At 37.6% G+C, this 18,555-nt stretch overlaps 1 pseudogene; it reads right to left on the bottom strand.

The window, feature by feature from the left end:
- LOC100618812 (ruvB-like 1) overlaps positions 1-11,648 on the bottom strand; it is a 59,014-nt pseudogene extending 47,366 nt beyond the window's left edge.
- Positions 11,649-18,555: the final 6,907 nt, after the last annotated feature.

The following is an 18,555-nucleotide window of genomic DNA, read 5'->3' as shown; positions in this document are numbered from 1 at the left end:
TCTTCTAGAGGTGAGGTGGTACCTCATCATAGTTTTCATTTGCATTTCTCTAATTATGAGATAATAATAAGACTTTCATATACTTATTGATAGTTTTGATTTCTTTATCTGAAAACTGCCTATTCCTGTCCCTTGACCATTTGTCAATTGGGGAATGGCTTGATTTTTTTTGTACAATTAACTTAGATTCTTATAAATTTCAGAGACTAGATCTCTGTCAGAGGTTTTTATTGTAAAACATTTCCCCAAAATTTGTTGCTTCCTTTTTATTTTTGGTTGCATTAGTTTTGTTCATACAGAATCTTTTAAATTTAATATAATCAAAATTGTTCATTTTACATTTTGTAATGTTCTCTATTTTTTGCTTCGTCTTAAATTTCTTTCTTTCACATAAACCTGAGAAGTATACTCTTCTATGTGTAAGAGGTAGAAAATATGAGGGCTCTTTATAAAAGATTGGACTGGATTATTAAAGAATAGGGTCACCAAGAATTTTAATTAATTCCAAGAGATTTTATTTAACAATTTATTTACAAAATATAGAAAGAGTGGAAGTAAGAAAATGAGAGAGAGGATAGGATAAGATATCTAGTCAAAGCACTAAGTATTTTGCTCTGACCCCTTGGATCAAAAACAGGCAGGGGAGTTTAGTTATTAGTCAGAGAGGCCTTGGTCCTTGTAGCCAAGGACATGAGGATGCAGGCAGCCTTTCTCAAGAGGATAGGTCTCTCCTGAGGCTACTCTCTTCAGAAAATCCAGGAAAGGAATCAATTCTTTCACTTACCATTTGTCAGTCCAAAGGGAGAGATTCAAAGACAGTCTCACCAAGTCTAAGGTCTCAGGTTCAATCAGCAGATTCTTCATCAGCCTCCAACTCAAACTCAGAACTGCAAAGAATGAGAGCACTCAGAAGTCCCAAGCACAAAGAACTTCTGAAGAAATCACAGAACCCACCCACCCCAGGAAGTAATAGCTCCTTTTAAAGAGGCTTAATTGCCTCACTTCCTGAATCTTCCTCTACTTTACATGGACAAATCATAGTCTAAAACTTTGCTTAGGACTGACCAGGGGGAAGTAAGTCAATTCTGATTCATCACCCAGTATTGCACGCATGGGTCAAAGTCCTCCCCCACTCAAGTGTGAATGGGGTGTTTACACATCTGGTGATTAAATCTAAAATAAAAATCTAAAAATGAGCAGGGGAGTTAATTTAATCTTCACATATGTTAACTTAATTTGTTTATTATTTCCCTCTTTATATATAAAATATTTATACATTCTGAATTAATTTTTGGATAGGATATAAGATGTTTATCTAAATCTAATTTTTCCCATACTGTTTTCCAATTTTTCCAGCATTTTTTGTCAGATAGCAGGTTCTTGTGCTAAAAGCTGGGATCTTTGGGTTTGGGGGTTTATTGAACAATATCTTGCTACTGTCATTAAACCCAAGTCTATTCCATTGATTCACCCTTCTACCTTAAGCCAGTATCATATTGTTTTGATGATCACTGTGTTAGAGTATAGTTTCAGATTTGTTAATGCTAAGGCTCCATCCTTCATAGTTTTTTCATTAGTTTTCTTCATATTCTTGATCTTTTCTTCTTCCAGATGAATTTTGAAATAATTTTTCTAATTCTATAATAATTTTTTGATGTTTTGATAGGTATAACACTGAATCAGTAAATTAATTTCAGTTGCATTATCATTTATATTATATAAGCTCATCCTACCCATTGTCAATTGATGTTTTTCTAATTATTTAGATCTAATTTTATTAGTGTGATTATTTCTTTGAGCTTTTTAGTTGATTTTCTTGAATTCTCTAGGTATACCATCATGTCAGCTGCAAAGTCATAGTTTTGTTTCCTCATTGCCTATTTTAATCCCTTAAATTTCTTTTTCTTCTCTAATTGCAACTGATAGCATTTCTAGTACAATATTAAATCATAGTGTTGATAAGGGGCATCTTTGCTTCATTCCTCATCTTATTGGAAAACCATTTACCATGACAAACACAGGTATTATATGAACACAACTACAAAACACTTTTCTCACAATTAAAACTAGAACAAAATGATTAGGTAAACATTAAGTTTCTGAGGTACAATAAGCTAACATAATGAAAATGACAATCCTACTCAAATTAATCTACTTATTCAGTGTCATACCTGTCAAACTACCAAAAAACTTTCAACGAAGTTTATCTGGAAGAACAAAAATCATGATCAAGGGAAATAATGAAAAAAAAAACCTGAAGGATTGGGACCTAGCAGTCCCATATCTTATAGTAGTGGTAGTATCTCAGTGATCAAGAATGACTATTGTCTTTGTGCAGTTTCGTCAATGGTGTACCTTCATGTGGCTTTGGAGTCCAAAGGCTGAGGTGCAAATTTTGTGGCACATGTGGCATGGGACTCCAGTTGTTACGGGAGGTGCGGTTGTGGCCTGGTGTCGGCATTCAAGCGCAAAGGCAAGACGTCGACGTCGCTCATCTTCAAAGGTTGTGGCGGCATGGTGAATGTGGGCTCGCCAGCTGCTTCTGTCAGAGGCAGAGAGTTTTAGTTGCTTTGGTGTAATGCCAGCCCACCTCAAGTTGGACTTTATCTGATCCTTCAACCTTTTCTTTGGTCAGCCTTGTTTCCTGAGTCCAGCTGACAGTTCACCATAGAATACCTGTCTTGGTATTTGCTGTGGGTCCATGTGGATGACGTGTCCAGACCATCGTAGCTGGGTTTTGAGGACCAGGACTTCGATGCTGGTGGAGTTGGCTCTGTCAAGGACTTCCTGGTTGGTGATTCGGTCCTGCCATCGGATCCTCATAATTGACCGGAGGGAGAGTTGGTGGAATTGTTCCAGCTGTTTCATGTGCTTCCTGTATGGTGTCCATGTTTCACAACCATACAGGAGCGATCTGAGGACCACTGCATTGTACACTTTGAGCTTCATCACAGTGCTTACACCTTTGTGTTGGAGGACTTTGCAGTGCAGCCACTCAAGTGCCTGGCTGGCCTTTTGGATCCTGGCATTAATCTCGTGGTCTAGGGACCCGTCGTTGGTGATAGTGCTGCCCAGGTACTTGAAAGTGCTGACGTTAGAAAACTGAGTGCTGTTTATTGTAATGCACGACTGGTTAGTTGGCCTCCCTGGTGCAGGTTGGAACAGCACCTCTGTTTTGCTGAGACTGAGAGTCAGACCAAACAGCTTTGTTGCAGTGGAGAACCTGTCCACGATGGTTTGGAGATGATTTTCTTGGTGGGCCATGAGAACACAGTCATCTGCAAAGAGAGCTTCCAGAATGAGTCTCTCTGTTGTCTTTGTTTTTGCAGTCAGGCAGCGAAGGTCGAATAGTGAGCCATCCAGTCAGTATTTGATGCAGATGCCCTGGTCTAGATCCACCATAGCATGTCGTAATACTTGGGTGAAAAATAGGTTGAATAGTACTGGAGTGAGGACACAGCCTTGTTTCACGCCATTGGAGATGCCGAAGTGATCAGAAGTCTCTCCACCAGATAGGACTTCCCCTGTCATGTCTACATGAAAGAGCTGGATCAGTTTGACGAATTTTGCTTGGCAACCGAGCTTGCTGAGGATTACCCACAATGAGTCCCTGTTCACTGTGTCGAACGCCTTTGTCAGGTCTATGAAGACAATGTAGAGACTCAGGTTCTGCTCAAGGCATTTTTCCTGCATTTGCCTCACTATGAAGACCAGGTCGATGGTGCTGCGATCTGGTCGGAAGCCACATTGTGATCCAGGCAGGTTCTGTTCTGAAACAGATGACAGGATTCTGTTGAGTATAACATGGGCGAGGATCTTTCCAGCAGTGGAGAGTAGTGAGATTACTCTGTAGTTGTCACAGGCTGCTCGTGAGCCTTTGTTCTTGTATAGGGCTATGATGGAGGCATCTCTGAGTACTGGGGGCATGTCTTCCTCTTCCCATATGCTGGTCAGCACTATGTGGAATGCCTGGAGCTCTTTTCCATTTAAGGCCTTGTACACCTTGGTTGGGATCCCGTCTTTACCGGGTGCCTTGCCTGCACTCATTTGTTTAATGGCTTTTTGGACTTCCTCTATTGAAGGAGGGACGTCAAGTTGTTCAATGGAGCGGCTTTGGGGGATCTGGTCAAGGGCACTTTGTTCGACTGAAGAGGGTCAGTTGAGAAGCTGACTGAAGTGTTCTTTCCACCTGTTGCTGATGCCTTTTTTATCTTTTATGAGAGTGTCACCATCAGAGAATAGCAAGGGAGTGGTGGTGGGTTTTAATGGATCATAGACAGTCTTGAGGGCACTGAAAAATTGTTTGTAATTTTTCATATCAGCAAACCACTGGATTTCTTCTGCCTTTTTTTCCCACCATCGGTCTTGCATCTTCCTGATCTCACGGTGCACCGTGGCTTGGAGAGACTTGAATCTGTCCTTTTGAGGAGCAGAGTTTGGGTTATTTTGCCATTCCATAAAGGCTTTGTTCTTCTTGCTCAATAGGTCTTCAATAGCAGTGTTGTTCTCGTCAAACCAGTCCTGGTGGTTGCATTGTTTGGGGCCTAGGATGGCCTTTGATGTTGCCTTCACTGCGTCTCTGAATTGGTTCCATTTCTCGGTTGAGCTTCCAGTGAGTGGTCCCTTGGCAGACAGCTTGTTGTCCAGGCAGGACTGGAATGTTTGCAAATAAGATGGATCTCTAAGACGACTCAAGTTGTAAAATGTGCGAACTGTCTGGGCGCGTTTTGGATGGCGAGGCACAATGCACATTTGAAGAGTCGCTCTAACCAATTGGTGGTCTGTCCAGCATTCAGCTCCTCTCATGGCTCTGGTGATCTTTACATCCTGGATGTCTTGCCAGTGTACAATGATGTAGTCAATGAGATGCCACTGTTTTAATCTTGGGTGCATCCATATTGTTTTATATTTGTTCGCCATTCTGAACACAGTGTTCATGATGGTGAGTTCAAACTCTGAGCATTTGCTGAGTAGCAGTAGGCCGTTGTTCATTTTGCCCATGCCGTTTTTGTTGAGCACTCCTTTCCATCTTTCATGGTCCTGGCCAAGGCAGGCATTGAAGTCTCCCAGTAGTATCAGCTTGTCATTTGTGGGCATTGAGTGCAGGAAGGCACTCAGGTCAGAGTAGAACTGCTAGATGGTCTCCTCTGTGCTGGTCAGTGTTGGGACATATGCGCTGATGATTGTGGCATACTGGTCTTTGCTGAGAGGCAAACAGATCTTCATGAGCCTCTCACTGATTCCCACAGGCAAGTCTGGCAGCTGTTTGAGCAAACTGGTCTTGATGGCCAGGCCAACACCATGGATTCTGTCTTCATTTGAGGCTCTACCTTTCCAGAAGAAGGTGTATCCAGTGGTGGGTTCACTGAGTGATCCCTCTTCTGGTAAGCGTGTTTCGCTTAAGGCTGCGATGTCGATGTTTTATCGTGCCAGTTCTTTACCGATTAGAGCTGTTCTTCTCTCAGGTCTTGGGGTATTCTCTCTATCAAGTAATGTCCTGATGTTCCATGCTCCTAGTAGGAGTTTCTTTGTATTTTTTCTTTTATTTTGACTGCTTAAAGGGGATGACCCTTCAGCCGTGGAGTGCTGACCGGGTGTTTGTAGGGCAGGCAATGTTTGGGACACCTTTTCTAGTCCCCTCCCTTGATTAGGGTGAGCAGTGCTGTCCTAGAGAGGGCTGCTCAGTCACCCAGGATGCTGCCGAACTTCCCTGCTCCCCTACAGGGCCGAGCGACCACTGGTCCGTGGGCCGCCTACGTGCAGGATCGTGACTACAACTGCCAGTGGTCACCTCCACCTGTTGCATTGTCACTCCCTTATCGCCGCAGGTCTTGAAGAGGGTGGACAGGGTTAGGATAGATGAGTGTGCACAAAGATACTTGTGCGTGAAAGAGATTTAAGTGGAAAAGTCGATGCACAGTGACAGTCCCACTCTCTCGGCATTGGAAGCCTGAGTCTAGTGGCACGAAAACTTGTTACATCTGGAGACTTCCTCAGCTGCATTGGATGGCTCGTGTTGTCCTTTGTGCTCCAACACGCCCTAAGCACTCCACAGTGCTTTGCTGCGTCGCCCTCTCAGCCGTTGAACCTTCTTATTGGTTTCTTCCATCTGTTCAGCCGAAGCAGTCACATGCTGGGTGAGCAAAGCCCTGGTTCACCAGGGGTCGATGACCCGATGGCTACCCTCACAAGGTTTGGCCGGCCTGTCGAAGCTGTTGCCTGGGGTGTGGCCGCGGGCCGCATGCTAGCAGCTACTGGGAGCCACGAGTGAGAGCTGGGTGTCAGATGGGGGTCAGAGGCTGGAGAGCTGCCCTAGGAGGGCACGACAAGCCCTCCATACCAGAGATACTACCCCTCCCTGAGCACCCCACCACCCCATAAACCCCACCCCATACACCCCATATCTTAAACTGTAGTATAAAGCAGTGGTAATCAAAACAATATGTTACTGGCTAAGAGACAGAAGGGAGATCAGTGGAACAGATTAGGTGTAAATGACCTCAGCAAGCTAGTATTTTCAAATCAAAGATCCCAACTTTTGAGACAAGAACTCACTATTTAACAAAAACTACTGGGAAAATTGAAAAACAGCATGGCAATATTAGGTTTATATCAACATTTTCTACCCTATACCAAGATAAATTCAAAATGGGTAAGTGACTTAAATATAAAGAATGAAATCATAAATAAATTAGTTGAACATAGAATAGCATGCCTGTCATATCTGTGGGAAAGAAAGGAACTTGAGACCAAGCAAGAGATAGAGAACATTGTAAAATATAAATTGAATGACTTTGATTATATCAAATTTTAAAATTTTTGGAGAGGACATACTCAAGGTGGCAGCTTAGAGGCAGAAGGAATCAGACCTCCACAAATCCCCCCCCCAACAGATATGGCAGGCATTTCACAATTTAAAAATGGTCAGAGATATGAAGAGGCAATTGTCAGAAGCAGAAATTACACTATGTTTAATCATGTGAAAAAAGTTCAAAATTATTATTAATTAGGGAAGTACAAATTAAAACAACTCTGAGGTACCACCTTACATTCATAAGACTATTTAATATGGCAGAAAATGAAAATGATAAATGTTGGAGGGGATGTAGAAAAATCAATTTGTTAATATACAAATGTGTAAAGGGGGAATTTCAGATAGAGAGGCAAAAGGGCCACGGAATGTTGTGAACCTGCAGAGTGAGAGGCAAACCCATTTGGAATCTGAAAAGGAAGGGGCTGAGGGAATTCTAACCCAGGGGAGTTGGAGAGGGGCTCTGGAAAGAAAGTCAGCTCTTAGAGCCAGCTCAAATCTCTTGATAACCCTGGACTGATTCCTGTGAGCCATTCTGCCAACACCAGCATCCTGCTAAAGCCTAGAAAACTAAAGCTGAGAGAGAGTAGCCAATCAAACTGCCTCAGTTGCCTCAGAGAGAACATACCTTGTTGGGTTGGGCCCAAATCACTCTTCATTACATTTTCCCATATCAAACTTTCTTTATCCTAAAGACTTGATATCCTGTGTGGGTTGACTTTAGGAAAAAGCCAGATAGCTTGGAACTTTCTAGTGAGCTCAGGAAGACAGAGTAGCCTTGGTCCAGTCAGGGAAAGAAGAGACTTTAAAAATAAAAGTCAGATGGGGGAATCTTAAGGTAGAAACCATAGAATTAGGGACCCACCTGAAACCCACATTCCTACCTCCCCTTCCTGTTATTCTTAGAATAAACCTCATTTACCTGAAAACACTGTCAGATGAGATTTGTACTAGCCTAGGATTGAGAGCATCACGATCTTTGCTCTCTGTACTTAAAAGGAGAAGCCCTGTCAGATAAGGTTGTGTTAAATTCTAGTCATCTGATTACACCATTGTTACAGGGTCTCCTTCTTAAATAACATGCTAGAGCTGCAAACTGATATAACCATTCTGGAGAACAATTTTTAACTATGCCCAAAGGGCCATCAAACCATTCATATATTTTAACCCAGAAATGCCAATATATACCATTATCATCCTACATCTTAGAGAGATTAAAGATAAGAGAAAAACCCTAACTGTACAAAAACATTTATAGCAACTCTATTTTAGTGTCAACTAATTAGAAATTAAAGGTTGTGTAACAGAAGTTTATACCCTTGGACTTCATCTCCCAGAATCCATTTCCCTTCATCCCCACATCAAATCCTTATGTTATATCTATAAATTTGTGTATAACTCTGCCCTTCTCTTTCTCTTCTCCCATGTCCACAATCTGAGTAACCTCTTCCTGATGTGGCTTTGGTGGAGCAGTTCTTTTAAACAGGCCAAGCGAGTTTGGGCATGCGGTTTTTTTATGTTAGATAATTACTTTTTTATTCCTTTACTTCAAGTGATTATTAATAAATCTTATAAAATATAATACTTGGAGTTATTATATATTAATTTTAATCTTATGTTTACGGCAACAAACGAAGTTGGAAAAAAAGAATCCATCATTTTCTTTTTAAGAAAGTCTTTGAGTAAAGAATAGGGAGTAGATAAATTTTGCAAAGTCATGTTCCTGCTGCTTCTGGTGACCCCCTCCTGCTGTTTTTGTTGTTGTTGTTGTTGTTGTTTTTCATTGGGCACCCTGATCACCTACCCACTTTCATTTAAGAGACGTAGCTTGGGGCTCCTTGCCAAAAGGGAAAAACTGAGGTGCTTGTGTGGATGGTAATTCATAAATTCCCCTTTCCTTTGCTTGCTGCAGCTTCCCAAGCCAATTTCCAAGCTGACCAGGAACTGAGGTATCACGGGGCCACTGGTTTTACCCCTGAGGGGAGGGGAAGGAAAGTTATTCTTCCAAATTTCTTATTCCTAGCCAGTGCATACCAGGGTAGTGCCACCTACAGACAGGAAGTAGAGATTTTAAGCATGGCTCAGTTTCCTTCTTATCTCAAACAGATCATGTTTCCAGAGAGCCTTACTGAGTTCACACAGCTCTTGGTTTTAGGATGTCTTTTCTTCCTACTGCTCTTACATATACTTATCCTTTCAATTAGCTTGGGTAATCCTCAGATTCAGGGGGGAGGAGGGAATTCACCTCCCTATACCTCCTTACAATTTTGGCCTGCCCAGTCTCTGAAACACACTTAATATGGGATTCATCTACACTATGCCCAGTGTGAGTACGTGGAACCCCAGAGGTCTGACAAAAAAAAAAAAATCAAATACATGATGATACTAGGGAGGGAAAAGAACTTTAAGAATCTGGAGGTGAAATTTAAGCCTCTTCAGACAACATTGCTTTATTGATTGCTAACTGTTTTCAGTTTTTTTTTTTCCTATCTGAATTGTGAATAAGAATTTATTGGAATTGGAGAAAAGGAATCTTGAATTCAATGCCTGTATCCTGTCACTCTTATTGTATTTTCAGAGGGTTTACTTTAAAATTCAATTTTGTTTTTTAAGTTCACATATTAATATAATCTAAGATCTTTTGTTACTGTAAGTCATTTTGAGTTACTGTGCTTTGGCCACACTGACACAATGTTCTGTTACATTGTCTTTATTTGTACCTCCCCTATGCCTGGACTGGAAAAAATACCATTGTAAAAGTCCACAAACAACTTGCACAAACCCTTTTCCATGGCAAAACCATAATTCCTTATGGATGCTGGTTTGCCACCAGATACAACAAGGTCACATGTTGCCTAAGTGGCCTTTTGTTCCTTTTTGCCTTTGTTAATTGTTAATCTATGTTAATCACATAGATGGTGATATATTGACTCCTTCAAACTGGTTAGAATTTGTATACAACCTTTGGAGAATTTAATGAGCTAAATATCTCAGTGGATTTTAAGAGGCCTTTAGAAGTGATTTTCAGATATATAGTAACATCCCTGCCTCTGATTGATCATTTACCTGCTTTGAGTTGTTTGTAACAAGAGGTAATGGTCCATTTGTAATTGAAGTGAAGTATTATAGCACTGTTGTATTTTTCCCATCTCCCCATATATTAAAAATGTAATGGATGAGACATCTGAAGTCTTTTTCACTATTTAGTTCTCGACTTGTTAAGGGTAAATTTTAGGATTGAGACTGAATATATTATTTAGTGGTCACCAGGGATTTAAACTCTAACTCCCAATGAAATACTCATCAGAATAGAATTTTATGGTGGTATATTTACAATAGAAGGAAGAAATTAAGAATGAGGGAGAGAGAGAGAGAAAAAAGGGGAAGATCTCTGCTCTGGTCTGGGCTGAGGCAAGGGGAGTTCAGAGGCCTCAGCCAAGGGGCCTTCCCAGAAGATTAAATCTAACTCGGCTTCCAGCCATGAGGCCTTCTCCAAGATGAGGGGCCTCCTTGGAGGCTGGTATCTTCAGAAAGGTCAAGGGAAAGGTGAATCAGTCTTATCACTTACCACATGGTCATTCAGGGAAGCAGGCTGAGGACCCAAGCTCCACCAAGTCAAGTTCCACTGCCAACGTCCACAAAAGCCCCTCTCACAGGAAGTAATGCAAAATATAAAGGAAGTTCTTTACCTCACTTCCTGTGTCTCACATGTACCAATGGTAGCCCAAACTTGGCTTAGGACAGCCTAGGGGCTCAGTCAGTTGTTTCTGATTTGTCACTTGCTAGCACACACAGATCACAGACCATCCTCCCCCAAACTTAATCCTTAAATGGGGGTGTATACATTCCTGGCTACTAAAATTCTAAAGATTAAGCAGGGTGGACTAAATCTAAAATTCACAGGCTCCACATTGAAATTGAATGGGACATTTTGGAGACAGGTCTTTTACATTGTTACAGTCTCATACGAGAGGGAGGGAGGTCCCTGAAAAGGGGCTTAGTTACCCTGTAATGGGTTGTAATCTCATCTGGGAGGTGGGAAGGATTTTCATGGGAAACCTAGTAGCTCCTGTATGGGTTTTAATATTTGTAACTCTTTATATCTTACTCTATCCTTCCACCAGAATGGTCTATATCAGTAATGGGCAACGTTTTGAGCTTGGTGTGTCAAAAGTCACCAAAAAACTGAGCATAACTCAGGTGGTAAATCACTTTGAGAAAAAAATGTTTTGTGATATTTGTGGTTTAAATAAAAAAAAACATATAATTGTAAAATATAACTGTATTTAATAAACCACAAATTAATTAACTTACCTACTTAGTGACTTTTTTGTTCACCTTTGGTCAGTTGATTTCTTTTGTTGGTCTTTTGTTTTGTTGGTCTATTCATTTTATTATTATATTATTTTATTATCATTATATATAATACATTATTTTATTATTATATTATTATTTAACTTGTTTGGGGTGCCATGAACTAAGATAAGTGAAGGGGAATTCTTTAACTAGCCTGCTTATTAATGACATTTTTGTTGCTGAATTTCATTGGTTAAATCTTCAATTGAAGGTTGGTATTTTGTACCCTTCAAGCCCAAGAAAGCTCTTCTAGCTTAATCTGTCAATCTGTTTCTTTTGTTGGTTTTGATATTATTTCACTGCCTGTGCCACCCCCGTGCACCCCAGAAACCTGAAGTGTATCTCCAAAAACTTACCCCTTGCCCATGCAACCAGCTTGTATAGCAGCCACTCCCTTCCACAGATGGGAGAGGGGCATGGCCACAGCTATGGATGTATGTGTACAGTGGCTCCTAGGCCCCAACACACAATTATCCCGCATATAGCCTTGTGCCATAGAAAATGATTACGTGTGTCAGTGCTGACAGGTGTGTCATAGGTTCACCATCATGGATCTAGATTCTTGTTGAAATTTTAGACCCAAAAGGTTTTCATCAGTGTTACAGAGATTTTTTCTGGTTTCTCTTGCCAAATTTTGGAATGATGGCACTGATAGACTGTTAAAAATATCTCAACCAAGGTTGAAAGATTGGCTAGATCTGTAGAACTTGTGACAGGTATCCATGAGGTTCAAAGTTTTGTTTTCTTTTAATGTCACACAGGAAGTGGCTATAGACTCATATGAATCCTAATGATAGTGGATTTGTTTGCTATTGTCATTAAAATAAATATGATTTTGGTACTTCTTTAAATGTGCATTACCTGTTGTACTACTGTTTTATAAAGTTGTTACTTAGTGAAAATCATTTGTACTCACATTGTGGATCATGGCAAAGTTAAAAAGGAAATGGATCTCATTTTGGGATGAAAAACCTTTGTATTCTATCTCTCCTTGGCTGACATAGTGTGTCATTGATTGTAAGATATATATATATATATATATATATATATACGTATATATATATATATATGTATATATATTATGATATTTAAAATACTTTTATTATTCTTTTCCTTTGTATGTACAATATAGTATTTAAGTTTTCTTTTTTCTCTCATTTTTTGTACTTTAAGCACATATTGCCAGTATTACTGGGTTTCTTTTATTTTGTACTACGGTAAGTTTAAAATGTCCATTAGGCCTAATGTCAATGCATACCCAAAAGATTTAAACTATGAAAACAGTGCCATTGATTGTTTAAAAATTATGGGACTTTGGTTAATTATTATGTCTGATTCCTGAAGAAGGGAACACAAAAATTGCCACTGCACAGTGCCAAGGAAGCACAAAGTTAACCTGCATAGTGTCAATTGGTCACACAAAGAGACCAACCAATGCCAGTGGGGTTAATATCATTCTGTGCCAAGGCAAGAGGAATTGAAGTTGCTTGAGGTTTGAGGCTATGGTTGTTTGACATATATTAGATGCAGTACTTCCCTGTCTCATATTCTACCAAGCACCTAACTTTAGTTGCCATCCTGGCTCCCCTATTTCTAAGAGAAATGGTAAAATCAGTTCAGAGAATGCTATTTCCCAATTTGCTCCTAAAATCTAGTCCCTTTTATTTCTTTCATAGTGTGGCAAATTTTTTGTATTACTGACTGTTGCACTGAGTGCATAAATGCTACTATGGGCTTATGGGACATAAATCATTTTAATCAGGGTTTTTAATCAAGGACCTATGAGAAGTTTATTTTTACTTAACTTAGAATTTTTTACACATAAGACTTTAATCCAGAAGTTATTTATTCTTTCATTTGGATGTTTTTATGTTTTTTTTTTAATTTTCTTTTGACAAATTGATTCATATACCTCATAACACAGTCATGTGATCCTTGTTCTTGTCAATATCCTGTATTATTATTCTATTATGCAAATTTTAAATTCTTTTGAGAGTAATTTTAGGATAAATAACTTGATAACTTCTTGAATACAGAATGTGAACTGTTTGGAGAAGGTGCCATGAAGATGCCTGTATAAACAACATGTTGCACCAAAAGATCCAGAGTGAACTTTGGGATGTTCTGATTTGAACTGGGGAGAGTGGGAGTGGGGAGTTGAAAGCATTTCTTTTGAATGTATACTCATATGCCGAAGGAGATTGCCCCGTAATTTTTTTTTGTAAATAAAGAAATCATTGCTTTTTATTCTTTTTTATTCCCAAATTATTGTAATTTTCTTTTAGAAAGTACAATATTATATATACCTTTAGTTTAACAATCTTTAGGGTTATGTTTGTTATTTTTAAATGATCCCCTGGGGAGACTAGTCTCCCAAAGGATCATAGGGTAAATGTGCAAAAAATAATTTTTACTCTTGGACTTCATGTTCCAGAATCCTCTTACCCTTAGTCTCTATGTTATGTTCTTAAGTTGTTTTGACAAAGTTGTGTGTAACTCCACCTATCGTTCTCTTCTCCCACATGCATGGTCTGGGGAAGCTTCTCTTTCTTACATGGCTTTCTTGGAGAAGTTCTTTTAAACAGACAAGGAGAGCTTGGGTATGTGGTTTTATTATGTTAGATAATTACCTTTTTATTCCTTTACTTTGAGTGATTATTAATAAATCTTATAAAATATAATACTTGGAGTTATTGTATATTAATTTTAATCTTACAAGGTATATTGGGGAATGGCTGAACAGGTTGTAATATATCCATGTAATGGAATGTGCTTGTGCTATAAGAAAAATCTATTAAATGTTGCAAAGTGAAGTGAGAAGAACAAGGAAAATGTTACATACTCTATGAATAATAACATCTGGTGCTCATCTGTGAATGATATAGTCATTATCAACAATACAAGCATCCAGAACAACTACAAAAGAATTATTACAGAAATATATATATACACCACCAAAGGAACAGACAGAAGTATCTGGTTGCAAATTGAAACTTACCATCATTTATTTCATCAATGGATTTTTCTTTGGTCAAAGAAATATATGTATGTATTTTCTTTCATAACATAATGAACACACACATATATAAATATATATACATATAATTGAAAAAGAGGCATAGAAATGTAATGAAGAAAAATAATTTCTTAAAAAACAGAATTGTTATGCTGAAAAAGGGAAAAAATCAAATAAAGTCAAGAGTGCCATGGGAAGTAGAATGACCAAATTGAAAAGGAGGAGCAAAGGGTCATGGAAGAAATTAAGTTTTTAAAAATTATAATTGGGAAAATGGAAACTAATAATTTCTCAATAAATAAAGAAACAACAAGACAAAAGTAAAAGAATGTAAAAATAAAATATTAAATATCTCATTGAAAAAGCAACTGACCTGGAAAATAGATCTAAGAGAGAGAATTTAAGAATTATTGGAATTATTGGAGTGAAAAAATGTCTTCAGGTACAGTGGAGGTGAGAAGGGAACAGCTCCACCAAGTCCCTTTGCCTTTCTAATAATGAACTCTGGGAGGTTAAAAAGCCCATGCCCAGAAAGAGTGCCATTTGTGGCACATGTGCCATTGGCTCACCACCACAATCCTATACCAAGATAAGGTCAAAATGGGTAAGTGATTTAAATATAAAGAGTGATTTTATAAGTAAATTAGGAGAACATAGCACAGTTTACCTGTCAGGTATATTGAGAAGGGGAGAATTTATGACCAAACAAGTGATAGAGAATATTACAAGATGATAAATGAATTATTTTGAGTATATTAAATTAAAAAGATTTTCTACAAACAAAGTCAATCCAATCAAGATTAAAAAGGAAGCAATAATCTGGGGGGAAATTTGTAACAATTTTCTTTGCAAAATATCTCATTTCTCAAATACATAAAGAACTAAGTATAATTTATAACAATTCAAGTCATTTATCAATTGATAAATTGTCAAAAGTTATTAACAGGTAGTTTTTAGATGAAGAAATCAAAGCTATCAATAATCATATAAAAATGTTCTAAATCCTTTCTGATTAGAAAAATGAAAATTAAAACAACTCTGAGTTGTCACCTCACATCTATCAGATTGACTAATATGACAGTGAATGTTGGAGGGAACATGGCAAAATTAGGACACTAATGTATTACTGGTGGAGTTATGAATTGATTTGACCATTCTGGAGGACAATTTGGAATTATGCCCAAAGGGCTATAAAAGAATGCATACCTTTTGATCCAACAATATCACTACTATATCTATATCCAAAAGAGATAAAAAAAATGAGAAAAGAATCATATGTGCCAAAAATATATATAGCTGGGCCTTTTGTAGTAGCAAAGAATTTAAACTAAAAGGATGTCCCTCAATTAGGACATGGATGATCAAACTTGGCGTATTGATGGTGATGAAATACTATTATTGTATAAGAAATGATGAACTGGATGATTTCAGAAAGAACTGGAAAGACCTATGTGAACTGACACATAGTGAAATAAGCAGAACTAGGAGAATATTATACACAATAAATGAAATATTGTGGGATGATAAAACATGATGTATTTGCCTACTAACAGAAATACAATGACCTAGGATGATTCTGATGGACTTAGGAAAAAGAATACTATCCACCTTGGTGGTACATTATCATACAGTACATATTTCTATATTTATCATGCTGTGAAAGAAGACACATTTCATTTACAATATAGAAAAATTCATGGAGCAAATAAAGTAAAGAATACACACTTCAATGTACATTAAGAACCTTATCAGTTCCTCAATGGCAATGGATAGCCTTTTTAAATCATAAGTTGCCTATAGTTCCCCTGGATCCTTTCATTGCTGATATTAGTTGTCATTCACAGATTATCATCATACAGTATTGTTACTGTGTACAATGTCCTTGTGATTCTGCCTATTTCAATTTTTTATCACTTCATAAAAGTCTTTTCAGGTTTTTTGTGAACATTTTGTCCATTGTTTCTTATGACACAATATTTTCCCAATACATTCATATACCACTAACATTCAATTTTGGAAATTCTAGAAGCAGGAGCTACCTTCCTTTGCCAGCTCTAATTCATGGAATCATGATACCACTAAACCATTCTTAATTGGGAGAATTAGTCAGTAGAAAATGCATGCTTACTATGAGAGTTTTAAAAAATTCTTCTAGCACCCTGGAATTTAATGGCATTGGAAAACTTATTGAGGCATTTTTTATATTAGCCAATCCCATTTAATATATAGATATAGCTTAGGGAAAGGAGTTCACTGGCAAATTGTCAGACTATCTTCATACCTCTGACCCAAGATGTCACCCCATTGTAGCTAAACTGATCCTGTGACTAAGATGGATATCTGGAAACAGTAATCTATAGCTATATTGACCAGTTTCCCTTATGGTCATGAGATGGACCATGCATCTTCTGAAAGCTATTTTTGTCTGGTCCAAAGCAAAAAATCCAGTTTGCAAAAGTTAATTTGTGTCTTAACAATACATTCCTTTAAGAGGACAGATGATTAGGACATTTTTTAGACTCTACTTGAAATCATTTGTTATCAAAACAAGAGCTTCATAATTAATCAAACCAATGTATTTGTCAGCATTGTGTTGTTAGTCAGAGCTTCTGTTGGTAGGTAAAATACTAACTTTTTTCTCATTCTCTATTCTTTCTTTTCCTTTAATGTGGATGATTCCAAAGAGTTTCTTTTTTAAGATGATTCCAAAGAGTTTCTTTTTTAAGTTAATTAAACTCAAAGCATGCCCTATATTGATCATATTTCAGTGACTACTTTAATCAAAGACAGAACCCATATTAGTTCAAATGAGTAGCAATTGAAAAATACTTTAAAGAAGAAAGGTAACAGATAATTAAAATTGTGTAGCAATAGGAACAATCATCAATTTGGCAAGCATAAAATAGCATTGAAGTTTGAAAGAATACTAACCAAAAAAATCACCAAATATAGCAAAAACAGGCAAAAATCAAAACCTAAGCAAGTAGCCATTTCTTTTTACTGATAGCCATACATCTTTTTGATATATTCATTTTGATATATTCATTTGTTGAATCATAATGAACCAACATTAATATTCTCTGTATGCTATGTTATTTAATGGATAGTTTTAAAGTGGTAGCATTTATTTAAATAGATTCTTTTGAAGGCTTAGCACATACAGAAGTTAGCAATGACCTCTAAACTTGGAAAAGATTATTTCCAGCTCTAAAAATATATTTTTAAACCACTATGTTTTATCTTGGAATCAATACTGAGCATAGCTTCCAAAGCATGATAGTGATACGGTCTAGGCAACTGGAATTTAATGACTTGCACAGGGTCATACAATTATGAAATGAGGCTAAATATGAACTCAGCTGTACCCAGCTCCAATGATCCAGAGATCCAGACCTGGATCTCTATACAATTAGCCACCTAGCTATCACTAGGATTTATTTCTAAATAGACACAAAGTGACCAGTAGGTAAGAATACATTAAAAAATTATGTAAATGGATGGATAATATCTACCATGATAGCTTGGAAGAAATAAGGTAATTATTTACTTTAGATAAATGCAAGTGGAAAAATGACAAAATTCCTCAAAGATTATTCAATCTGTTCTTAATAAGGACAATCTATCCCCTTCCTAAATACTCTGTTTCTGACAGAAGTATCTGATTTTTCCTTCATACAAGTTTTGTCCCATTGACTCCTTATCTACAATTTTATTTCTAAAAAGGGAACTATATGAGAAATCTCTGCATCAATAGAAAACTTTAAGGAAAATTATTTTGAACAGAAAAACATACTTCCATTACTGGCTTATGTAAATGAAATTGTTAATTCTATGGCATACTTCTTTGTTATTAGGCATTTAATAATCAAGAGGTTTTTATGAAAACCTATATGAAGTATAGTAAAAAGCAAAGCTATCTCATTTGATATTCTCCCAAATAAAGAATTCTTGGGGTGGAATCAGGATGATATAATGTAAGGAGCACTCAGCTGACTTCTCAATACTTCCCCATCCCCCACAAAAAATGACACTTTAAATTGAAATCTGGAGTGGCAGAACCAACTGAAGGTCAGGGAAAAACATTCTTCCTAAGAAAGACAATTTGGGAAGGTGGTAGGATGGGCCACAGATATGTGGAATGAGGCTGACCTTGATCCCAAAATTATTCAATAACAGTGGAGGGAATATGTGGGAGTGAAAGAAGCAACAAAATTTTGGAGCTCTCAAACCAGTAGAAATGAAAACTGGCAACTTCTTAGAAAGAGGATACTGGGGAAATCTGTGTGAAAGCTTAATATAGGATTAGAAACTGTTTGATAAGTCTATTTTCTATAATCACTTCTGAGTCACAATTAAAGGTTGAGAGAAACTC

Source organism: Monodelphis domestica, chromosome 3 (assembly GCF_027887165.1).
Source record: "Monodelphis domestica isolate mMonDom1 chromosome 3, mMonDom1.pri, whole genome shotgun sequence".
NCBI lineage: Eukaryota > Metazoa > Chordata > Mammalia > Didelphimorphia > Didelphidae > Monodelphis > Monodelphis domestica.
This window is presented reverse-complemented; position numbering and strand designations above follow the sequence as displayed.